Genomic DNA, 26,623 nt, shown 5'->3' with positions numbered 1-26,623 from the left:
AGGGCCACAGGGAGAATGTCACCAAGGAAGAGTAGAAGTTGGAAGTCAACAAACCCAGGAAAGAAAGGAAAGGACATCACCATGTGACAGAAAAGCCGAGAAACCCCAAAGATTTCTGGCCAGACAGAATGATGCTGACCCTGAGAAGAAGCAAGCTGTCTAGCCTCTGAAACCGTGAGCCAATAACTTGCTGTTGTTTAAGCCAACCTATTACGTGGTATTTGTCATAGCAGTCAGAAGACTAATTCAGTCCTGTTCTAGTTTGCTAGCTGCCAAAATGCAATAATATACTATTAATGGAATGGCTTAAAAAAAAGGGGAATTTAATAAGTTACTAGTTTACAGTTCTAGGGCTGAGAAAATGTCCCAATTAAAACAAGTCTATAGAAGTGTCCAATCAAAGGCATCTAGGGAAAGATACCTTGGTTCAAGAAGGCTGTTGAAGTTCAGGGTCTCTCTCTCAAGTGGAAGGCACATGGCAAACACAGTTAGGGTTTTTCTCTCATCTGGAAGGGCATGCGGCAAATACAGCGATCATCTGCTAGCTTTCTCTCCTGGCTTCCTATTTCATGAAGCTCCCTGGGAGACATTTTCCTTCTTCATCTCCAAAGGTCGCTGGCTGGTGGACTCTGCTTCTCGTGGCTATGTCATTCTGCTCTGTTCTCTATGAATTTTTCATTCTCTAAAATGTTTCCTCTTTTATAGGACTCCAGTAAACCAATCAAGACCCACCCAAATGGATGGAGACACGTCTCCCCTAATCCAGTTTAACAACCACTCTTGATTGGGTTACATCTTCAGGGAGATGATCTAATTGCATACAGTATTGGATAGGGATTATTCTGCCTTTGTAAAATGGGATTTTGATTAAAACATGGTTTTTCAAGGGTACATACATCCTTTCAAACCAGCACAGTCCCTTAGGGGCTGTTTCAAGTCAGATACACTTTTAATGCCAATATCTTTATTTAGGAGTTTCTGGACTATGATATAGACTTATGGTTCCATAAGGACAGGCTTTATTTTTTTTTAAAAACCTGGAATATAGCCTAGGGCAGACAAGATATCATATTACTACTAAGAGCTGGAGATTTGCTTTTTATCCTAGCTTACTCTTTCTCTGAAATTTTAGTCTTTGAACGTCTCTGATTTATAGAGGTATTCCACTACAATTTCTGACATTTAGGCCCAAGACTTTGTCTCCTATCTTATTTATCCATTAAAACAAAAAGCCACTTGATTTTACAAATGTTCTCAAAACAGCCCAAAGCTTTAGAGGCAGCAACCTATGCTGGTTTTCAGTTTCATTTCTATTTTTGGACCCTGAAGATTTTTGCTTGCTTTTTCTGTGAGCTCGGCTATTTATTTAAAATTTTTAAAAAAATGTATCCTTATTTCCAGATGTTTTGTTGTGTGTGGGGTGGGGGCGGCTCATTAGATTACAAATTTAGAGTTTTAAGGCCATGAAAATGTCCAAAATAAGACATCAACAAGAGGATACCTTCACTCAAGAAAGGCTGATTATGTCCGGGGTTTCTCTGTCATATGGGAAGGCACATGGTGACATCTTCTCACCTGGGGTGGTTTCAAAATGACTCTCTCAGCTCCTGTGGGTCCTTCTGGTTTCTCCTGGGGTGTTTTCTTTCTCTCTGCATCCTTTATTTGGCTTTATCTCTTTGCTCTTTGTGTCGGCTGTCTTTAAGGATTCCAGTAAATAGATTAAGACCCACCTTGAATGGTTGGGGTCACATTTCCATGGAAACAACCTAATCAAAAGTTCCCACCCAATACTAGGTCTGCTCTCACAAGATTAGATTAAAAGCTTTTCTGGTCTGCTCTCACAAGATTAGATTAAAACTTTTCTGGGATACATAACAGTTCCAAACCAGCAAAGGGGGCTTCCTCAAGAAATCTAAGCTGTCATATTGATAGAAATCAAGTTAAGTTAGAGGTCGGCAAGTGGTACTGTTTCACCAGTGGACCCATGATCACCATGGATGGTGGATCACCAATGATGTCTCTGATACTCCATCTATGGATATATAACAAATAAAGATCTCCAAAATCTTCAGTACAATATTATTTTGGGTCCTTTTCATCTAGATTTCTAACTATAGCATAAAGTTGAATGAATTAACTCCGGGTTTGAAAAGGAAACCTAAATATGGATGAAGCACAGTTTAGGAAGAGAACTGAGTACAGTTGACTGTAAAGTTATCTTAAATAAAAGTTATGTACACTGTCCCATAAATGGCATACCATGGTGCTGGCTTAAACTGCCAATCTCTCCTGATCAAGGGACTGATGACAGCTCTTCACCAAGTACAATTAAGTGAATAGTCTCGGTTCAAGTTCAGGCAGGGTTCCTCTTTTTTACATTGACCAAGTATTGCCGACCCTTTCCTAAGTACCCGCTACCCCTAATTAATGCCTAAGGTCCTTATGTGCTGGGAGATTACTTCTTACATAAAGATCCTTAAAAACTACTAGAAAATGCTCAGATTATCTTTGTATTTGCTCAAAGTTTCCTTTGTGAACAGACTCTTTGACCACTGTATTTCTAAGGGGGGTTTGACCCTTTGCTTTATGCTCTGTAGATTGTGGAGTTGATTATTTGATAATCTGGAAATACATTCCCCATGTATACACTTATTTTTGACTATTTCTAATGTGCAATTATCTCTCACTTTGTCGATAGAAGGAGTGAGTGTTCAAACACCTAACCTTTGATAGGTAGAGAAACTCCCCGACAGGAATCTGATCTGAAAATACATTTTCTTTTGGGCAGAATGAGGGAAATAAAGGTCCATCTTGTATAGAACAATTTAACAGTGTCCTTATTTGCAGAAGGTGTTACGCGTTAACCATCTTTTTGTCCACTGAGAGGGAAAGGTCAATTCTTTGGTTTTTAGGTTCTCCTGGCCCATTTAGGCCATTGGAGCCCATATACTCACACAGGAGGGACTTAATAGGTTTTCTGTTTTTATCTTTGAAGAAGCCCATTCTCTGTGGTTTATACATCTACCTTTAAAGGCACAGCCCAGTCAACCCAACATGTGAACTTGTGGCTTTGAAAGAGAAAGATGATCTATTCATCCTGTTATGACTTTAGCTACGACATTTCTCTTGTTATAGAGGGAAATGGGAATAGAATCTACATTTCAACAATAAGCAAAAAGAGCAATATTTAATCTCAGCTAACAGACTTTCCTGAAGCCCTATTGTAACTTAAACGTACTGGTGGCAGCTTTTTACTCATAAAAAATACTTGTTACAGAGCACATACCACTAAATGAACCAAATGCACAAAGTGAGGTTTCCTGTTTAAATAAATAAGCACCATTTGACATCTGGTGAAAATATCTACGGCACAGCCTTTGTTCTCTTCAGCATACATTGACGAGGTTTTAAAGTTGAGAAACTGCCCTGCTAGGAGAGGAAGCACATGAAGAAACATGACTATTAGTTTTTCTTTGCTGCAAACGTCTGAAAATTTCACATCTAGAGTCTGTAGTTATTATAGGGTTTGGCGTGTGGGTGGCTGAAAATATGGTACTTGGCCTTTTGGTGCCAAACTTTCACGCAGCTTCAGCTGTCTGTATACAAAAGACATGGCAGAATGTGTTGCTTTACTTTTAATATTCGGAATTGTTCGCCTTGCCAGTGGAATAGTGAATATATGGATGGTTCTGTTGATCTTGGATCCTGCCAGTCTCCCAGAATCTTAATTGATGAAGATGCTGCTAGGAACAGAGTGAGCATGTGGGTGGGGGGTGGCTTAGCGAAGTCTGCAAATTAGAAAATGCTGCCCTGGCCGCCATTTCTTCTCCAATCCCCTTCTCACCCTCTATGTCTGATTTTCTATTTTTTCCTCCTTTTCCAGCCTCAAATTAATATCTTTGATTTACCCAGGCCCCGATCCTCATGTAAATAGAAATTAAGCAACAAATTTCAAAGATCCCAAATGGCCATTCTTTGGTTGGCTTTTCTTTATTTTTTTTGTTTGCTTCTGAGAAATGAAACAAGACAAAACTGCCTAGAACCCCTCTACTTCTGCATAACCTTTTCATTGGAAGTTGGATATAGTAAGAGCCTTGGACTTACCCATTATGGTTTTTCTTTCTGACTGTCTGCATGTCTGTCTTCCTTCTTCCTTAGCTCCTTCTTCTATTTTCTCCCAGCTCTTCTCTTTCTCTGCATTTCTGTCTAGTTAACTGGAAAACTATTAAAGCTTCACATCTAGGGAAAATGTGAAGAATATTGGCAAGCCCAGGCTGTGTTACCTAGGAAGTTGTAAAAAAAAATCACATCTCTAGAGAATTTTAAAAATACTATCAATGATAATTTGCTTGGGATGGATCCCTACAGGATCCCTTCTTGCACTGGGAACTGGGCTACGATCCACTGCTCTTTTGTGTAAATGACTCTTTCAATGGAGCATGGATTCTATCCTAGAAAGACCATGGGTCGTGCTATCTTATTTCATTCCTGGTCATGTTCATGAACCTTCCTTTTCCCTGCTTGCCCCTCCTGATCAGCAGGCTTTGCCTGGACTGGTTTGATATAGTGATTACCAGGAAGGAATATTTAGTCCTGTGAAGTAAAGCTTCAGTCATCATTCATGCAAAAATACTTATTATTTGGGACTGGGGACTGGAAGAAAAATAAGATCCTTTAAGATACTCCTTTCCCTTAAGATACCCACCATCTAGTGGAGGCAAGACCAGCTGCAAAATTTGGGAGGCCTGGTACGAAATGAAGATCAGAGCCCTTTGCTTAAAAATTATTAAGAATCTCAAAACTCAGTAGCCGAGCACTAAGCCAAGTGTGGGGCTCTTCTGGGGATGGGGCTCTGTAAGGCTGCACCCATGAGAGGCAGGAGAGACAATGTCTATAAACAGTTATGAGGCTGTGGAAGTGCCTAGGAGAGAGTTGTGGGGAGGGGGGGGACTCCTCATGGCCGGAGAAGAGAGTGTCCCTCCATTCACCAAAGAGTGAGAGGCCATCTTCCTCTTGATGACATTCGCAGTGTCACTAATGGGCTTCAGAAATACATATTTCTCACTAACTTTTTCCATGTGACATGATGACCATCCAGCCAGATGGAGTATATTTTACTATCAATGTCCTTCCTTATTCTGCTTTATGGGTTGGAATGTGTCTCCCTAAAAGAGATGGTTGAGTCCCAAACCCTAGTCCTGTGACTGTGACCTTATCTGGAAATAGGATCCTTGATGATATTATTAGTTAAGAGGAGGCAATATGGCTGGTGTCACTATAAGCAGAGGAAATTGTGCACTGGCAGATACACAGAGAGAGAACATGGCCTGACAAGGATCACTGGCCATCCTCAGAAACCAGGAGAGAAGCACGGGACAGATCTTCCTCTATAGATTTCAGAGGGACCCTGACCCTACCAATACCTTGATTTTGGACTTCTAGTGTCCCGAACTCTGAGGCAATACGTTTCAGTATTTACCACCCAACTTGTGGTAGTTTATTACATCAGCCCTAGGGGACTAAGAATTCTGAGAGAGAGAAAAAACCAATCCAAGTCATTTCCAAAATCAAACACATGAAAATAAAATAATATTTTAAAAAATTCCACGAGGAAAATAAAGCCAAGATAATGTATGAATCAGAAGAATAAAGGAAGCCAAAATTACACCATACATGCTGTGAGACCTTTCCCCTTTTTCAAGAGTTGAGCTGTGAGTTTACTTTTGAGGTTTCCAGCAGTCACTGCAAAGAAAGAAACAACACAAATGATAAGATTCACGGCTCCCCCAAGATAAACACTGATCATTTGTTTGTGAGACTGGGAAAGACTTCTTCCCATGGTTTTGTAAAGAAGGTGCTATGTGATACACGGTAATGAGTGACACAACCAGGGAGGGCCTTAGAGTAAGTGTGACAATGGGCTAAGGCCATTGGGGTGCTGCTGGTGGCAGATGGCGCAGCCCCAGAGCCCACTCCAGTGAGTGCAGACAACGTGTGCTCGACCTTTCTAGAATGGAAATTCAAAGGAAGAAAATGGTTAGCAGGGGACAGAGAAATTGAGAAACACATCTAAGGGAGAAAGGCGTTTTCCTTAAGAAAGCACTCTTAGCATTTGCAATTTGGAAGGGCACATCTTTTTTCCAGGGTAAACTGTTCTTTATTTCTCTCTGTAGCAAACCGTATTGCTACAGCTTTCATAAACTTCAAGTGGGCCATTCAAGCTGCGTTACCACTGCTTAATGTCCTGTATGGCGCTCGCTCTTTCTGCAGTGCCTACCTGGTGCTTTGTTTTTATTGGGGATTCACCGTGCCCTCTCCATGGAGGAGAGAGGAAAGGAAAATTATACCACCGAGCTCTGCAAGCTCATAAAATGGCAGAGATTTCTGGAGAAGACTGCCCTGAAACCCAAACCCCCCAGCCGCTGGCGCTGTAATGAAATGCATGACTACAGGAGATAATAATAATTGCAGCAACGGCTCGTTACAGCTCCCAGATGATTTGGTGCTGTCAGGAGTGCGCTGTCCTCTGACATCCCAGGAGGCGAATGGCATCAGCGACTGCAGGCCCTGATTGGGGCAGTGAAATATTGCTGGCAAAAATTAAAAGGTCCCTGTGTCAAAATAATTCATGATATGCATATCTTCCATTCTGATGAAATGGCTGATATCCGGATTAGCAAGATAATAAAACTGATCAGGCTACAGTTAAACAATTTAAGCTGGAGAGCTGTTCATTTTGTAGGTGTCACTTGTCAGATCAAGGGGTCACAGCAGAATGAAAGGCTCTCCCCGGTAACCTTCCAATGATGTGGCTCGGGAGTGTTCTTCATGATTTGTCCAAAGTTTTCATCATCACACTGCCGACCAGCATTACCGCGCCAGGCTGTATTCTGACATTCAAATCCCCGGAATGACAGGTTATTAGGAGAAGGGAACTGGCTCTACATACATTAAGCGCTGTATCTCTGACCTGTAATGTGAACTGATAGTGATATTGTAATTGAGTGAGTCTGAAAAAAAAAAACGGAGGGGGAGTCTTTATTAAAACACGGGAATAGAACGGAAAGCATTTATACTTCCGATGATTTGTGGGTTTGTAAAATAAGCTTTTGGGCGATGATTTATTTTCCGTTTCTGAAAGCCTGAGTGGTACGCATAGTGTTTATGTGATGTAACAGTTATTTAACGAAGATAACGCAAACTCTCCCCCAGCCTCCTCCGATGAGCTGAGCAGGCACAGATCAGAAGAGATTTGTTCTATAAAGTACAGTGGCTTTAAAATGAAGGCATTGGACCCAAGTACAAACCTGAGAACATTTACCTCGTAGCTCCAGCTTCATGCCCAACTCCCCAGGAGCCTAAACGCTTTCCAGAGCCAAGCCAAGTGGGCTGGGGAGCAAGGGCTTCTGTTTCAGGTGTCAACACCTCCATTGTGGGGAGGGCCAGGCAATGTGGGGCGGGGCCAGGCATTAAATGTACAATTTAATATACGTTAATTGGGTCTCAGGTAACTCCTTTCAGGCTTCTCGTGAAATACCTTAGTATAAGGGAGCAAGATAGGCAAATCACTGAACTTAAGGATGATTATGGAACCCCTGAACTGGCTTGATTCTTTGGCAACCATAAAGAAACTCAGTGTGCATGTGCAGGTGTGCAAGGGCACACGTGTGTGTATAGTGCATGTGTGTGCATGTATATGTGTATATCTGCACATGTGAACTCATGCATACACTTGGGATCTACTACTGATTTCACAGGTGGAAGGAGTGTACAGAGAGGGTTCTGGTAGAATGCACAGGGTACCAGGCATTAAGAAATTGCTGTCTGGGATGAATTTCCTCATTGACCCACTAAGTGACCCTGGACAAGTTCTCTAGCATCTCCATTTCTAAAATGGTAATAATAGTTGTCACAGTGCTGGGGTAAGGAAGAAATGACATGATGGGCATGAGAGCCTGTGGAACTGCTATACAAACAAACAAAAGATGCTGTCATTAATAATAAGAATATGACTGAAAAACTGTGTAGGTCCATGTAAATATAAGGGTTTATTATATCTACATTTACTGGATGTTATCAGAGGAGCCCTGACTTACATTTTTCAATGTCTGAGGGGGACACTTTTTATAAACTAGCCCAGAATAAAATGTGACACCTTTAAACATTTTGGAAACAGTCATCATCAGTCTCTGTTCAGTCTTCACCATTACAATTATCATCCATTTTGTAATTTATAAACTTTTTGGGTTGAAAGCTGGATGTATAGAAGAGGCATCCCTGCCTTTGGCAAAATTGCAAGCTAGTAAATATCCCTCTTCTCGTTTTATAAGTGATGTATATGAGGGCATTTACTAAATGCTAATAGTGAGTTAACAATGACAGAAAGTGGAGGCAAGAATGATCCATGATTTTTGGCTTAAGAAACTGCATGAACAATGGTGCTGTTTATGGTGATAATGCATGCTAGCAGAGGGGCAGGTTCTGGTTGTAAATTCTGTTTAGGACATAATAAGTTCTAAATACCTATTATGTTATATCTGTTTTTTTGCTTCTATAAATTTTAGGATAGTATTCCTGAATGATTTATTTTTATACTCACATAGGAGAAATATTATATAAATCTCCATGAAATTCTTTTAAATAGATGGATTACAAACCAGTGAATCAAGAATTTGCTTAAATTCAGCCCTTGCATGTTAAATTGAACACATGCGTTCATAAAACTCTGTTCAGATAGCTCTTTGCATCTTTTCTGTGAAAAAATAATAATACACAATAGCAGAGAGTTGTAATCGTTGTGGATTAGGTTAGCCAAATAATGCTTCCTGGAGGAGGTTAATTTAGAAAGAGACTAAAGAAAATGGGTTGATGGATGGGGCAATCCACAAGGGAAAAATATGAGTGCCTGCTTTGAACATGCATTTGAATGAAGGCCTATCCAAATATGAATTTCTGATTTAATAACAGAGTAATTAAATGGCAAGTAGAGACAGAAGTGGAGCAAAGTTGAAGTGATGGAAGACCTAGAAGAACTAGTATTTTAGAAATAGCTGTACAGAGTGGTGTAATTATAACTCTGCATTCATGGGCACTAGATACTTTCCCAAGGTCTGTTATAAGCCTGTGAGTCAAGAATATGCAAGTCAAGACATACTGCAATTTTATTAGTTTGTGTAAGAGTTACATGTCAGAGAGTTTTTTAAAATTAATCTTTAGTATGTTGTTTTATTTTCTTTCTTTTTTAAATTAATAAATAAATTTAAAAAATTAATCTTTAAACTTAAAAAAAATAACAACAGACACAAACATTCTTAATATATGATCATTCCATTTGACATATATAATCAGTAATTTACAATATCATCACATAGTTGCATATTCATCATCATGATCATTTCTTAGAACATTTGTATCAGTTTAGAAAAAGAAATAAAAAGACAACAGAAAAAAATTCATACATACCACACCCCTTACCCTTCCCTTTCATTGATCACTAGCATTTCAATCTACTAAATTTATTTTAACATTTGTTCCCCCTATTATTTATTTTTAAGTACATGGAACCTTGAGTAGGACATAAGATTTTGTAGGTTTGTTCAGAGTGATGCCCCAATAAATCCCAGAGTGATCTGAACGGTGAGTAAAAAAGTATTTGCAAAGTCCCCTTGGGGGAATGGTGAGAAAGGGGAAAATTCAACTTCCCCAAGTGGAGAATTCTTGATATTCTCACAAGCAGTGGGGACAACCAAAGCAATAGGCTGAGGCTCCAAATCTCGAGGTTTGTTCATATGAAACTTAACCCCAAAAAGAATAGGTCAAGCCTACTTAAAATTAGGCCTAAGAATCACCTCCAAGTAAACCTCTTTTATTGCTCAGATGTGGCCTCTCTCTACAGCCAACACAAGCAAACCCACTGCCCTACCCCTCTCTACATGGGACATGACTCCCAGGGGTGTGGACCTTCCTGACAACATGGGACAGAAATCTAGAATGAGCTGGGACTCAGCCTCAAGGGACTGAGAAAACCTTCTCAACCAAAAGGGGGAAGAGCTAAATGAGACAAAATAAAGTGTCAATGGCTGAGAGATTCCAAACAGAGTCTAGAGGTTATCCTGGAGGTTATTCTTATGTATTAAATAGATATCACCTTGTTAGTCAAGATGTAATGGAGAGGCTGGAGGGAACTGCCTGAAAATGTAGAGCTGTGTTCCAGTAGCCATGTTTCTTGAAGCTGATTGTATAATGATACAGCTTTCATAATGTGACTGTCAGAGAGTTTTATTGGTTTGTTTATATGTATAAGAGTAACTTTTACTGATAAAATGTCCAGTTATTAAAGATACCTGGATGGAGAGCAGTTCTAGGTACTGGGATCTTGGGTAACTGAAGTTCAAATCTTCCTTCTCTGTCTATGAAGATACCTATTCATGACCCATTTCTGGCTGCCTGGTGCCTCCTAGCCTGGTGACATAGGAGGGACAGAAGAATTGCTACAGAAAGTGTTTGGATAATTGCTGATAAATAAAGTATATTTGTGCCTATCCATTTAAAAATATGTCTGGCCCACTGTGGTAGCTCAGAGTAGTTTTGCTAAGACTTAGGCTTATTCACACACATTGGAAAGATCTGGCTCAATACAAGCCATCTGTATCAGTAATGGATATTTTGAGTAATCCATTCAAAGGACTTCCTAGCAGCATGGGAAAGAGCGTTAAGATGCAATCTCGTTCCCAGGTTTGGGGTCATTTTAGGTGGAAATTAATTCGGGATTAAGGGCTGGACTTATGATAGATGACCAAAGAGTATGATACCAGTGTAATGATTAAAAAATATGTCAAAAAATTTAAATCTATTTTATATATTTAGGAATCGTTGTTGGTGTCTGTGTGCATATATGCAAAAGAGAATGAAAGAAGGGAGAAGGGATGACTGGCAGTGTTACATAGTCTTTCTATGGATGAGATACTTCTATGGAAGGACCCACTATATTAACTGGCTGGTGAATTTCAGAAGAAGTGGTCAGTCTCATCACCATCTGGACCAGGTGAGTTGAGACCAACAAGCTTCCTGAACTGATGTACTCTGGCATTTATTTTTATATTATGGAATTATGGAATCATAATTTCATAAGAAGCAAAAATAAAGTTGCAAAAAAAAGAAGGCAGTTAACTGAATTTGGTCAACTTTCTATTTAGGTTGAAAGTAGAAATAGAAGAAATTTTCAGCTTAAATGTCTTATACGGACCAGTGTGGTTAACATCATCCTCCGTAGGATCTATAATGCTATTTTCATATTTTGAACACTGAAATTATTTTTTGTTTCCAAAATAATGCTGTTTACCCTTTGTTTATCAGATGTCCAAAGTAAATCAGAGTCTTTCTGGTTGCATTAATAAAATTATTACTAACTCTGACATATCACAGGTCTAAAATATTTCAGGATTTGACCGTATGGAAAATACATTCTGGGAGGACCTAATTTAGTTCCAAGTAGCTCTGTTAAACCTGACATTTGGGCTTCACTTCTTGCTTTCAATCTTTTGTTGACATAATATGCTTTGTCTTTATTTTCATTACCCCAGTTTTTACAGCCTCATAGCAGTTGGAAGGGAAAACTTCTGAACGAGTATCCTGCCCTCATTGAAAAGAGCACACGAGGAGAGAGCACAAGTGCTGTTCAGGATTATGGCTTCAACAGTCTGAAGGATGATATTGTCCCTTGTAGCTTCATAGGTATAGTTTTTATTTGTGTATTTGATGACTGAAAAGACTTTGTAACATTTTGATCAAAATAAATGAGGAGCCTCAAGGCTCTCTTCCTAATGGGAGGCATCATGGCATGGTGGATTATAGCTGGGATGGAATTCCTGTGCCACCAGTTATTAGCTGTATGATTTTGGTTGGGACACTTAAATCTTTCTACACTTCAATTTCTCTGTCCATAAGACGCTGAACAATGATAAATAGTAATTATATCATAGGGTTTCTAAGAGGCTAAACTAGATAATCAATGTATAGCACTTAGACTAGTGTTAGCTAATACTAATATTGTCCATATTAGGGATTGTAATGGGATTATAGGGCTTTCCATTATAGGGATTTCTAAGCAGTTTATTACCTTCAAAGGACTTTGCTCTTTTTCCTGTTATTCTTTTGAAATCTAGGGGCTGGTGTCCACTATCATATATTTATTGTGAGTTTGGGACAGTATACCTTAATATGTTATTTAGCAGCACTTGGAAACATCTTCTCACGGTCACAGAATTGAAGTTTTTCCTGTAGAACAAAGCCAAGGAGGAAAGGAAGAGATGGAGGGAAGGAAATGGGGAGGCAGACGGCTCCCGAATGGCAGAGGAAACTCCTCTGAGGGTGGTGAGTTGCCCTCACATTGTAGTCCGTTGGGTGCCAGACGCACACTGCCCAGGGCTCATGGAGTTGGCAATTCCCTTCTCTAAAGGGCAAGGAAACAAGGTGGTACGTGTGATTCCATCTCTCGCCTACAGGGGGCAATGCCCTCAGCTCTCGTCATTTTTAGCCTCATGCTTTTCTCTGCTCTTCCCATTCCTTTTCTGAAATACTCTGTTTTTACAGCCCATCTAATTTGGGTGTAAGCTTGGCCAGCCTCATTGTCATTTTAATATATATTATTTCAGATTTTCACACAATCTGTAATTTATTTTATTGACTTTCTAATAAATAGGGGGAAAAAGCTCTTATTTCCATATGGACTGTGCGTTTTGGAGAAGCTTTGCATGGCTCAATACTAGAGCAAATCCACGCTGGCTCATTTTCATCCCTCCCATTTGAGGTTTATGTGTCTCTTCTCTCCTAATTTTTCATTAGAATATAATAATAGTCTGAGGAAAGGGTGATTTGATATGTGATATATTTCATTATGTTCTTATGGTAAGGGTAGCATCTAAAGTGGGAGAGCATTACTAATTTTTCGGCACAGTAATTTATTCCGCAGTATTTAAATGTTGTAATTTTCACACGGAGGCACATGCTGCCACATCTATCTTCCCCTGGACCAGTCTGTCTTGCTCTTTCCTTTTCATCTGTTTTGTTTTTGCATATTTTTTTCATAAATTCGACAGATGGCCTCTTGATGAATCCTTGATAATACTGTCATGTAAAGCAGCTAAGACTAGAAATCATCTCGCCACAATTTTTCATTGCAATGGGAAAATTGAACAGAGACAAACATCACTAAGTCCATAACAACAGCCACAAAATATCTACTTCGTGTAAATAAAGAGGACAGGCTTGCCTCCTGATGCTTCTGCACAAATGCCAGCGTCCTTTTAATGTCCTCTGAATATTTTATGCTGTGTTGAGCTCCCCTTTCAAGCCTGGGGTTGGTGGAGGTTGTGGGTTTTTACATTCTGCACAGTCACACAGCTCCTTTCACCCATCCTCTCCCGTCTCCCCAGACCCCTCCTGAAAGGGCTTCATAATTGTGGATCAGGTGAAGTTTGCATCCCCTCATTTCAAGGTCATGCACCAGTAGGACCATTTTCCTGACTCAGAGGGCACGTAATTTCACAGCCGTGTACTCCTCATTAATCCCCCCCGAGCGGGGGCTTGGGAAGTTCCAGATCACAGGTTTGTTTTTGTCTTGTTCTCTGACTCAGTGCTTCACAAAAGGATTAGATTAACCCCTTTGATTGTATTTATATCTTACTGCATCATGTTAGAAATTAAGTGATTTATTTTACCCTCACTTCTCCCCCCCATACTCCGCCCCTTTCCATTTCCTTGGCCTCATTTTCCCCCCTTCTGATTTAATGAATAGTTTGCAGTTCGTTAAATAGAGATTTGTGGTAAGTACAGGGAATTGTTCATTTACTGGTAGTAATTGTAGCTTTCTTTTATGACATATATATATATATATATGACTGTGAACATGTATGTACACACAATGCACATGTATGCACACATATATTCATACACTCACACATACACGCAGACATACATATACACATATCTATGTGTGCATATACATACATCTTCACTGCGAAGATGAAAATTTGTTCGAGGTCAGTGGCTGTGAATTGGATTTCTCCTGGGTCTGAATTCCTATGGTATTTTTACGCGAATGTCCTGAAACTAGAAAATTATTATATTGTTTCTCTGTGACTTTGGCTTCCAGGCATGAAAGGAACAGGATCTCAAACAAGACTCTTTCCACATTTTTAAATAGCTCCTTTCTCTTCACCCTGCCTTCCATTCCTTTGTTCCTGGTCATTTCTGCCTCCAGCGGCTCTGAGTCTTGGCAGCCATTACAAGGAACCATCCAGGCCTTGGATGACCTTGTAAATCCTCTTGAAGGTACTGAGACTCCTTGTTCTTCCTAATGATTACATCATAGCTATCCCATATTGGATATTCCTAGGGTATTTTACCGCCTTTCACTGAGGCAGGCATTGTTATGCCTGTTTTACAGAATCGAATACCAAGCTTCAGAGAGGTTAAGTAACTTACCTAATGTCCACATCCTTAGAACAGTTGTACCGAGGATTGAACAAGCCCACTGAGCTGCCTGCTTCCTTCTTCCACCCTCAGGAGCTATTTCTCAGCCCTACTTTTGAAACCGAAAACAGTCTTAGTTTCAAGTTTATGTAGATGCAGATGCAAAATGATAACTCAACCCTATTTGGTGAACTTTATCCCTATTTTCTCTTTCTCATCTCTTTGAGAATAAACATGAGCTGGGAAATAATCAGGCAGAATTGGGGTGAGCTGTGCTAAAATCTAACTTAAGAGAATGAGGACATCAAGTCTGCCCTGGCCAGCTGCCCTCTCTTCAGGGAGGCAGTGGAATGCAGCGATTAAGGGCATCAGGCAGACCTGGGTTGAATTCTGCCTTCCCTACTTAAAAGAGAAGTTATTTCACTTCTCTAAATCTGGGACATAGTTTGTGAAGGTTGAAAGTTAATACATCAAGGCACTTAAAAAAGAGAGTACACAATAAACGATAGCTGTTGGGTTTCCTTTCGTTAGAGGTATTATTCTGTGACCCCCACATACCCCATCTCTTCCAGCCAAAGACCACTAGTGACACACCTAGAGTCAAAAATCAGGTTCCCTGCAGCAAGTGAGAAGGCACACCAAAAGAATCACCAGGAGACAGCTGGTAACAGGGGACTGGGAGGGTTTACATAAGATTTGGTCATGTGCTGGATAACCTCTTCAAAGATGTAGAGACCAGTTTTGGATGGGGTACCATCAGGAGTAGGACAACTTTATAATTGGGTAGCTGGCTCTTTTTTTTTTTCAATTCAGGAGGCAGGAGGATTAAAGTGGGACTGGAGTTGTCATTGGAAAAGAAGCAGGTGTTGCCCACCTCAATCACAGATGGGGGGTGTTCAGCATTCTTGTATCTGTCTCATTTTGAACACAGTCTTGTCTCGACTTTGTTCCATTGAAGCACAGAGGGCACAGCTTTGTCTGATATTTTCCATGTTCTGTGAGCATGGCTTATGTGCAGTTGTGAATATCATGGCTTGGGGACAGCTGCCAGGGCCTTATCACATCCTCACTGATTAGACGTCTTCTCCAACATTTTTATAAAAAAACATACGAACCCCATTTTATCCTCATCAAAACACTGCAAGGGAGTGACTGTTATCCCCATTTTAAGGTGAGGCACTGGAGACAAGGAGCAGTTCAGTAACTTGCCCAGTGTCATATTTAGTAGGTGGCTAGTGATTGCTTTTCTCAAATATCCTCCATTTCCTCATGGGGCATTTGACCATTCCTTTGGGCTTAGAGGATTCTGATGGCTCCTTTTGCATCAGAGCCATAATTAAACGTGGGCATTCCTTCTCCCTCTTTGCTATGTGGCTTTTGTGATATTTATGTGCTTGTTTTACTTGAATGTGTAGATGGATGCTGGGCAAGGAAACAGATAAATTTAAGTTGTGAATTTAGGTAAAAAAGTTGGGAGGACACATATGCTATGGAGGTCTGTGGGTTTTTATGGTGAGAGGGATTGGGAGGAAACTGAATCCGGAGACAATTTGAATAAAATATTGTATTATGACCAGGTCCATAATATTAATGAAGACACTAAAGTTTTCAAGGATGCTGAAGGCAGACAGGGTTCTATCTTTTATTTCACTACAGAGAGACCATAACAGAAAGGAAGAGGGTAATGAAAATGGAATTCAGAAAGGCAATGTAAAAATGCAATAGGGAGGGGGTGCAAGGGTAGTTTGTGGTAATATTCTCGCCTGCCATGTGCGAGATCCAGGTTTGATTTCTGACCCGTGCACTTCCCAAATAAACAAACAAGCAAAAACAAACAAACGAGAAACCAAACCAAAAAAAGAAAAGTTCAACAAATGTTGCTGCAATAAGGGGATACTCACATGGTAAAAGAATGAAATGTGACCCCACCATAGAGCATACAAAAAAATGCAATAGGAAAAGAACTTGAAAAATTCCTATTTAAAAAAACTGTTTTTCATTCATTCAACAGATACTCATTAAAAATATAAATAAGCATGAATGGCATTGGGATAAGTCCTGGGAATACTGTACATTACAGAGAAGACAGTTTCCCAACCAAATCCCTCCCTCTTTTAATTTCATTTAACAAATACTTTTTGGGTTTCAAACATACAGAGTTTCTAACATAATCAACCACACAAACCAACTAATCAACCAATAAACCAGCACAAAACACTCAAACTCAAATAAAAAAAACTGACATATACACAGGTGTACTGATTTGAAAGATTATGTACCCTAGAAAAGCCATGCTTTAATCCTGATTCATCTTGTTTCTTTTAATCCCTTTTCAGCACTGTAGGCTGGAAACTTGATTAAATTATCTCCGTGGAGATGTGACATGCCCAGTTGTGGGTATTAACCCTTGATAGAGGGAGATGTGACTCCACCCATTCCAGGTGGGTCTTGATTAGTTTGCTGGAATCCTTTAAAAGAGGAAACGTGTTGAGAAAGCTTGAGAGCCATGAGAACCACGAGAGCCCACACAACCAGAGACCTTCGGAGATGAAGTAAGAAAATGCCCCAGGGAGGCTTCATGAAATAAGAAGCCTGGAGAGAAAGCTAGCAGATATTGCCATGTTCGCCATGTACCCTTCCAGTTGAGCAAGAAACCCTAAACGTCATTGGCCTTCTTGAGCCAAGATATCTTTCCCTGATGTCTTAGATTGGACATTTTTATAGCCTTGCTTTAATTGGAAATTTCATGGCCTTAGAACTGTAAATCAGCAACTTAATAAATCCCCCTTTTTAAAAGTCATTCCGTTTCTGGTATATTGCATTGTAGCAGCTTGCAAACTAGAACAACAGGTAAATAAAATAAAACAAATACTTTTTTCCCCTCAAGTTCTTGACCTAAGGAGGCCTTTTCTTGGTGATGATATTTTGAGGTTTATGACTTTTCCAAGGCTGTCCCTTGGACTATGCTTTTTTTCTGTGTGCAAAATAAAATTAATCTTGGCAACCAGATGCATATTCAGCTTTCCTTTTCTGAGGGCCAGTCACTGTGCTAAGAGCTGTTACCGTCAAATTTTCCTCTCTCAACAAGAATGTACAGTGGTTATTTTTAATTCCATGATATTTGTGAGTGAAACAAGACACAGAACCAGTAAATGAGTTGCCAGGATTCACACAGCTAAAAATCGTAGAGGTGGGGTTTGAACCCAGCTCTCCTCATTCCAAATTTGGGACCCTTCCCTCCACATAAAGCAAAAATTCAGACAAAATTCCAGAATTTTCATACTCTCGTATTTCCATTTGTTTCATTTATCCATTCTTACTAATTCTTAAATTTACTAACACCATGTAGCTACTATCTTTTAAAGACAAATTAAAGCTTCCCTTTTATATTGGACTGGTAATGTTTGTATGTAATTATATATTTCATTTATGGTGGTGAGGTAATGGGAAAGAAGGGGAATGTGAGTGAGCGGCTTTGCAACATCAGGTTTGAGTCTCTGCTGTTTGTTTTAAAATTTTCGGTATGAAAGTCCAATCTCAGAAGTCAGACTGTTTCCCCTCAAGTGCTTTATCACTGAACAGGGAGGGATGTTTTGTTTATGTTCTTTTGCCTCCATCGAGGTATCCTGATGATCTCAAGTCCATGTTTATTCTTGATTTTTTTTTCAGAAAAGTCATTGAATCTTTTTGGGCCTCTCTTTAAACAATATGTAATTTTGCACGTAACAAAATCATCAATATTTGATAAGAATCAATCAAGATTCCTATGAGAAATAATCACTAAACTTTTTGGAAGGGAGTTTACAGCTTCACATTGTAAACAACACAAGCTCTGATGTTGGACAGGACAGTGCTCTCCGCACTGGGGCATGCGTGAATTATTAGGCTGAGATCACAGACCTGTTCATATGATAGCAGTACAGACAGCCTACATCATTTATGAATTCACATTTGGGGGTTTATATTTGAAGATGCTATCTTTTCCAAGCTCCTCTTTGTGATTTGTTTTTTCTTTTGCTTGCAGAATGGAGCATGTTTTTGTAGTTCACTTACATGAGCAGCGTTACCTGATCTGATATGTGTATTAAAATTCACATCTTTCCATTAGCAAGAACTTATCTGCATTATCTTAATTCCTTAGTAGCTGGGTTTAGTACGTTTATAATATATTTTTAAAACAACTTATTATTCAGATTCAATTTTCTGTCGCAGAAAAGCTTTCCACTAACTTCTTGCCCTTCTCACCTACCACCACATACTCTGTCCTTTTTTTAACTTCTAAGAAGCTCCCACTTTCCCGTGCAATGCCTGGTGCTTTTTCCAACAAGAAACGAAAAATTCCCACATTCTATAGCAATTGCAGTACCAGCCGAAGCATCAGCTGTTTGCAGCTGTCCCTCTGGGACCACAAAATTAAACAGTAATATTCCTGATATGGACAAAGCCTGAGCTTCAATTATTCAGTAAGAATCACAGTTGTGAAGGGAATGCAGCATGCCAAAGTGGACTAAGCACAGTGCTGGGAGTGAGAGCCTCCACGTTTCAGTTTAGGTTCTCTGCCCCGATGTAGTGCGATCCTGGGTACATCACTGGACCTTTCTGTGGCCCTTCGGGTGCAGGTGCAGAGGCCAGCAGCTCTGTCATGTTGCAGAAGAAATGGAAATAGGGAGGATAATGTCACTCCCATGTGCTGTCAGGCAATCAGTGTGGGCCCATTGCCTCTCTCTATGTCCTCCTCCAGGCCTTTCAATTGTGAGACCCGGAATACTTCTTCCAGGAAGGCAAACTCTGAATTTTCTGGCTTGGGTGGGTGGTCAGAAATAAAATTTCTCTTCAAACCAACCTTAGGAAGCAGCAGTATCCAACATCAAACTGCCTAGATGCTATTTGACTTTGGCATGGTGGGAACAGAATTTGCACTGTGCTGGAAGATGGACAGACCTGTGTCAAGTCCCATCTTTACCACTTGTTTCATTGATTGGAAGATACATTTTTAACTTGTCTGAAATTGAGATGCATTTTACAATCAATGAAATTTTTGTATATTGCCATAGTTTAGTTTACAGCATTTATTTTTCTTCCTTATTGGAACATAAACTAATGATAAGTCTTATGATCAAAGTTGCCTTAGATTCAACAAAGTTCTACACTATTTCTGTGGCTGCATGCAAGTCAGGGAGTGTCTCTAAATGTCAGTTTTCTTAATAGAAAAAGGATAAGGTAGTGATGTTGTAGATTTGATGTAAATATAAGGTAAAATAAAATGTGTGAAGGAACATAGAGAATTGGTAAGTAAAAGTCATTCAATGAATGAGTTGATGGAATCTTCAGATTCAGGAGATGTTAGGGTAGATGAAGCCAATATTTAGCTTTTCTTTTCTATTTTGTCATTCATAGTCAGGGACTGCTTTTCTTCTGAATGATGTTTGTGTTGGTAGAAATCCAGCTTTATTACAAAATTTTAGTAACCGTTTCTCCCCTTTCTCCCCTCTTCTCTAAACCTTTTTCTGATTGTTTAAAAATGGTAGGGAAAGGGGCGGTACAATGGTGGCTCAGTGGCAGAATTCTCGCCTGCCATGCCAGAGATCTGGGTTAGATTCCTGGAGCCTGTCCATGCCAAAAGAAAAAGGGAGGGAAGGAAGAGTCACTTAAGTTTGAAATCTAGTTGACATAACCCAAATATTAATTTTTACCTCTGTTTTTATTTGTCTGATACTTATCATTTGTTTTATAATTTTTGTGAGAATGCCTTTTTATCATTCATGTGCCTTCAACAATAGAATTTTAGAATGTAACTGGTTTGTATTAGTTAGGGTTTTCCAGAGAAAGAGAACTGACTGGAGATATATATATATATATATATGTAAATATTAAGAGATTTATTATAGGAATTGGATCATGCAACTTTCAGGGTTGAAAGTATGAATTCCATAAGGCAGGCCATAAATTGGAAACTTGGTGAAGATAATAATGAATTCCCCAGGGAAGACTGGCTGTCTAGAGTTGAGATGGGAATTCTTCTTTCTGACTGCTGAAATCCTTAGTTCTCCCTTTAAAGCTTCATTACCTGAGACTCCACTTATTACTGAAGAAAGTCTTCTTTGTTCATTGTAGATGTAGTCAGCCATAGATGCAATTGACTGACTAATAATTTAAATCCATGAAATACCCTTTCATATAACAATCTGACCAATGCTTGTTTACCCAAGCAACAGGATACCAAATCTGACACATGGAACTAATCATCACATGGTTATATGTCAGTAACAGGTGATTGGTCAGCAAGTGGAAGGATCAAATTTTCATTAAAAATGAAAAACAAGAGACTGAAGTCTAATGGTGAATATGGCTGTGATGGTTAGGTTCTAGTGTCAATTTGGCCACGTGATTATGCCCAATTGTCTGGTCAGGCAAGCACTGGCCTCACCATTACTGAAAACTATTATCAGTCATAGCTGGTTGATAAACTGGAAGGCTGGTGTATTAAATCATCAGTCGATGATTGTATCTGCAATCAACTAAGGCATGTCTCCCACCAATGAGATAATCCAATCAGTTGAGGATTCTTAAGGAAGAAGAGAGGCTTTTTCCCTGCTTCTTCAGACAGTGAGCCTCTCCTGTGGAGTTCATCCAGACCCTTCATTGGAGCTGCCAGCTTCACAGCCTACCCTATAGATTTTGGACTTTTCCATTCCCACGGTTTTGTGAGACACCTTTAAAAATCTCATATTTATAGATATCTCCTGTTGGTTCTGTTTCTCTAAGAGAACCCTGGCTAATACAGTGGTACTGTAAATATAGGTCTAATTAGTATAGAAGAAAAAGAACCAAATATTCAGGTTAACTACAAGTGAATCATACATTGATAATATACTGGTATAAAATAATAAAGAAGTAAACCAAGTATGCATTCATTTCATTCATTCAGAAAATATTTTTGGATCATCTGATAATGTTGGATGCAAAAGTAAATAAAATTTGGTCGTTGCCCTCCAGACTGCATGGTCTGATAGGGGAGAAGATGAACAAGGAAACTAGCTTGTAACAAGTACAACACTGAAGTCATGGACTGTAAAGGGTTTGGATAGAAGAGTGAATAAAAATGATGAGGAAGGAAGATAAGTCAGGAAAGTCTTCCCGGAAGATATGACAAGTGAGACAGATTTAAAAAAATGAACAGTTTTCCAGGGGATCCAAACGGGGACTTCCAGGCAGGAGGAATAGTCCAGGTAAGGCAAGAAGGTGGTGAAATAACCTGCTGGGCTCAGGAATTATATCATTAGGGCCAGGGAAGGTAGGGCTGCCTTTTTCCAGATGCGATTCAGTCGGGAAGGCATTTGAGATTTCTGTCCAGGAAACAAAGTTAGGAATTCCAAGCATTCACTTAAAATGTGACTATTATCATGTCGTGGCATGTTTTAAGCAACAGTAATTTTTGCTCACTTTCCAGATCTGAATCATGTAGATTCACGAGTTGAGGACACAGACATGAAAAGTACCAGAGCATTCATGAGGATGATGAGGGTGATGATGGTGATGATGACGATGATAACATTTACAGTAAAAATTATGCTGACAGTATCAGCAGCAAAAGCAGTTAACCCTGTTTGGTTTCTCTAACATCAGGCAGGGTTTAACTCTACAGGTCCTTCCATCTGATTCCATCCTACAGATTATGAAACTGAGCCACAGAAGAATTACAGCATTTGGCCAAGGTGGCAGAGTAGACCCCTGGTGGAGCTGGATCAGCACAGCCTCTGTGTTCCCAGGGAATGAGAGTCTTTACCAGCAGAGGGCGCGCGGCTCTCCAAGAACTGACCCTGTGCCTTCCACAAAGATGTGACCCTGCACTGTCACAGCAGCACCGCCTTCCCAGTCACTCTCCGCTTTCTAACATTTTGCACATTTTGCACTCTAACATTTCCTAACAAATGCACTTTTAAGGTTAAACAGTTGTTTTATCCACAAAAAGATAGACTTGGAGCAAAAATATATATATATTCTAAGGGACATGGGGACAAAAAGAAAAATTTAAATATTACTTCTATGAATTAGCTGTATTATATCAATTTAAAATTTCCTGAATTTGATCACTGTGTGGTGGTTATATAAGAAAGTGTACTTGTTCTTAGGAGATACAAACGGAAACATTTAGGGAAAAGGAGACATAATGTCTGCAACTTATTCTCTAAAAGCTCAGAAGAATAATAATTGCCACATGTATAGTGCATGTGTATGTGAGTTTGTAAAGAGAAATAGAAAGCAAATGTGAGAAAATTGGTGAATCAGTGTGAAGGGCACATGAGAGCTTATTGTTACATCATGCAACTTTTCTGCGAGTTTTTTGTAGTTTGAATTGTTTTCAAAATGAAAAATAAAAAACGGCTTACCATTTAATAAAAATTTTAAACATTTAATTTTAAAAGTTCTTGAAGAAAAAATAGAAAGTGTTTCTAATGAAAGTTAGATTTGTATTAGGGAAACACTATTTACTGGTTTATCTAGATTACCTTTGAAGCATGGATACTGATTTATAAAATTGGCCTCAAATACCTGAAACAGGACCTTAGTTTGAAATCTCACCATATTGGGCTCTGGGTGCTTCAAAGTCTAATTAAATATATATGTAAAAATCTCCTTGTTCTTATGAACTAATTAAAGTCTGTAAATGGTCACCATGGAATAAAGAACTCGTTCCAGATTTTTATTATGTGTAAGTCAGTGGTTTAAACACAGTATAAATTTCCTTGATCTAAAAGCTTCTCTTAATAAAGACATTTTTAAATCAATGAATTTGATGTTTGGTCTCAATTTGTATTATGCCTTCAGAGAAAGGATTCTGTAAAAAAAAATATTCATATTGAGAATCTTTACACACATACATACATTCCATTAATGGTGTGCAATCATTGGCTCACAATATTATCACATAGTTGTATTCATCACCAGGATCATTTTTAAAACATTTGCATCACTCCCTGAAAAAGAAATAAAAAGAAAAAAGAAAAACTCATACATACCATACGCCTTACTCCTTCCTCTCATTGACCCCTAGTATTTCCATCTATCCAATTTATTTTACCTTTTGTCCTTCCTTTTATTTATTTATTTTTTTATCCATATTTTTTTACTCATCTGTCCATACCCTGAATAAAAGGAACATCAGACACAAGGTTTTCACAATCACACAGTCACACTGTAAAAGTTGTGTCTTTATACAATTGTCTTCAAGAATCAAGACTACTGGAACACAGCTCAATAGTTTCAGGTACTTCCTTCCAGCCACTCCAATACACCATAAACTAAAAACAGATATCTATATAATGCATAAGAATAACCTTCACAATAACCTCTTGACTCTGTTTGAAATCTCTCAGCCACTGAAACTTTATTTTGTCTCATTTCTCTCTCCCCCTTTTGGTCAAGAGAAAAGACTTAATATCTATTCTGTGGACCAATAATTGGCAAAATCGTGAACTAGCCATGCTCTCTTTTTTGGGTCGTCTTAAGAGCCTTCGTTCTAGTTCCTCAGGTACCTGATAGTTGCATCCACAATCATATTAATTATTACCTCCACCACCAGTTCCCTTTTGGGGACACTATTCACCAGACACCATGCTAAGCATTTTATATTTAAGATATATCTCTTCATAAGCATAAAGTTCTCTAAAGAAAACATTCTGACACTGTTTTCCTTGCCATAATTAGTCCATTAGCATTTAATGTAACTACTTATTTATTTGGATTTATATCTACTTTCTTACTTTTCTATTTGACCCACCTGTTTTATGTGCCGTTTTCTCTCATTTTTTTCTTCCTTCATGTGCTGGTTTGAAACTGTTATACACCCCAGAAAAGCCATGTTCTTTTAATCCAAATCCAGTCTTGTGAAGGCAGACCTATTGTTTAGCATGAGACCTTTTAATTAGGTTGTTTCCTTGGAGGTATGACGCACCCAAACATGGGCATGACCATTTTGATGAGATTATTTCCATATAGTTGTGGCCCCACCCACTCAAGATGAGCCTTAGTTTACTGAAGTCCTTAAAAAAACTCATGAAGAGAACAAGATTTCAGAATCGACCCAGAGAGTAGAGAGATGGAACCAGGGGACAGATGTTTGTGAAACCCAGAGTGGCCCTGGAGAAACCAAGTGAGGACCCACACACACTTAGAGAGAAAGTCATTGGAATCAGAGCTGTTTGGCAGAAGCTGGGAAAGAAGGACAGCAGACATCGCCATATGCCTTCCCATGTGACAAAGAAGCCTTGGATGACATCGGCTTTTACTTCAGAGTCATGGTATCTTTCTTCGGATGCCTTAGTTTGGATATTTTCATGGTTTTAGAACTGTGAATTTGTAACCTAATAAATTCCCCTTGTGAAAGCCAATCCATTTCTGGTATATTGTATTCTAGAAGCTTTAGCAAACCAAAACACTTAGGATTAATCAAATGTAGCATATTTCTCTCCTAACATTAGTCATGTATCTTGTCATTATTCTTATAGTGATTACTCTAATGGAGATTATAACATGTATTATTAAATTATTCAGTCTAATACAAATAATTACTTTTATCATTTCCACAATACTGTTAAACCTTATAAAACTTTAAATCCATTTATTTCCTACTACTTTTTGTGTTATTGACATCATGCATTTTACTTCTTAACACATTTTAGCACCTCCTTGTTATTATATTGTTTTGAACAGTCAATATTCACTTAGATTTACCAATATGCTGACTGTTTTTGGTGCTCTTATCCTTACATTTCTGTCTTCCATCAGATACTTTTCCTTCAGCCTAAAGAATTCTAAACTTCAGTATTTTTTTAGTGTGGGTCTACTGATGATGAATTCACTCAGTATTTGTTGCCTGAGGCCATAGTTATTTGTCTTCATATTTGAAAGGGGTATTTTCACTGGCTAAGAAATTGTACGTTGGCAGTTATATTTCTTTAAGTAAGTACTTTAAATATTTTATTTCAGCTGTCTTCTGGTAACTATTCTTTCTTTTAAGAAATCAATTTTTAGTCTTATTGTGCCTTCTTTGGAAGCAATATGTCTTTTCTCTTTGCTTTTCATTCTTAACATTCTTCCTCTGATAGGCATAGGTGTAGTTTACTTTTTGCACTTACAAAGTTTTGCAAATGCTTTGCATTTACTGATGTCTTGATTCTGACAGTTGATTTTTTAAAATCAATTTTAGAAAATTATTAGCCATTAAGTTTCCAAATATTCCTTCTGTTCCACTTTCTCTCTTTTCTCCTTCTGGAACCTCAACTAAATACAGGTTAACTTTTTACTCTCTTCCACATGTTGCTTAGTTCTTTTTTCTTTCAGACTTTAAATTTGATCCTTTTATGTAGATTCTAACTCTGATAAAATTCTCCTTTTAATCTATTTTCTTCATATTTTTAAACATTTAAAAATTTTGAAATATAACATATATACAGAAAAGTAATAAATTTCAAAGTACAGTTTAAGAAGTATTATAGAGAAAATTTCAAAGTATAGTATGAGTTACAGCTCCACAATTTCAGGTATTTCCTTCTGGCTGATCTAATATACTAGAAGCTAAAAAGAAGTATCTATATAATGATTCGTTAGCCAGAACCCTTTGTTAAATCTTAACTTCTCTGTTACAACTTCTCCCTCTCATTTGACATTTGGGCAATCACCATTCTCACTTCTCCATATTGAAAAGGGGTGTTGATATTAGGGGGTAGAGGAATGCAACTGGTTGATGCTCTGGGAGGGACTGGTACCTCTAAGTTTTAGGGCTTATCTGGCATAGAACAATCTGAAGGTTTTAAGTTTCTGAAAAATAAACTTAATAAGTAAAACTTTTATAGAATCTTAGATGGAGCCCTGGGTTTTCTTTAGGGTTTACTGGAATACTATTGCTTGGGGCTTGGCATACCATGGCAATCTATAATATCTGGTTGTAGCTTACATAACACTAAATTCCATAATGACCTCTTGACTCTATTTGAAATCTCTTAGCCAGTCAAGTCTATTTTGTTTTCATTTATTTTTCCCCTTTTGGCCAAGAAGGCATACTCAATCCCACAATGCCAGGGCCAGGCTTGTCCCTGGAGTTATGTCCCATATTGCAAGGGAGACTTACATCCCTGGAAGTCATATTAGC

Source organism: Tamandua tetradactyla, chromosome 6 (assembly GCF_023851605.1).
Source record: "Tamandua tetradactyla isolate mTamTet1 chromosome 6, mTamTet1.pri, whole genome shotgun sequence".
Taxonomy (NCBI): Eukaryota; Metazoa; Chordata; class Mammalia; order Pilosa; family Myrmecophagidae; genus Tamandua; species Tamandua tetradactyla.
This window is presented reverse-complemented; position numbering follows the sequence as displayed.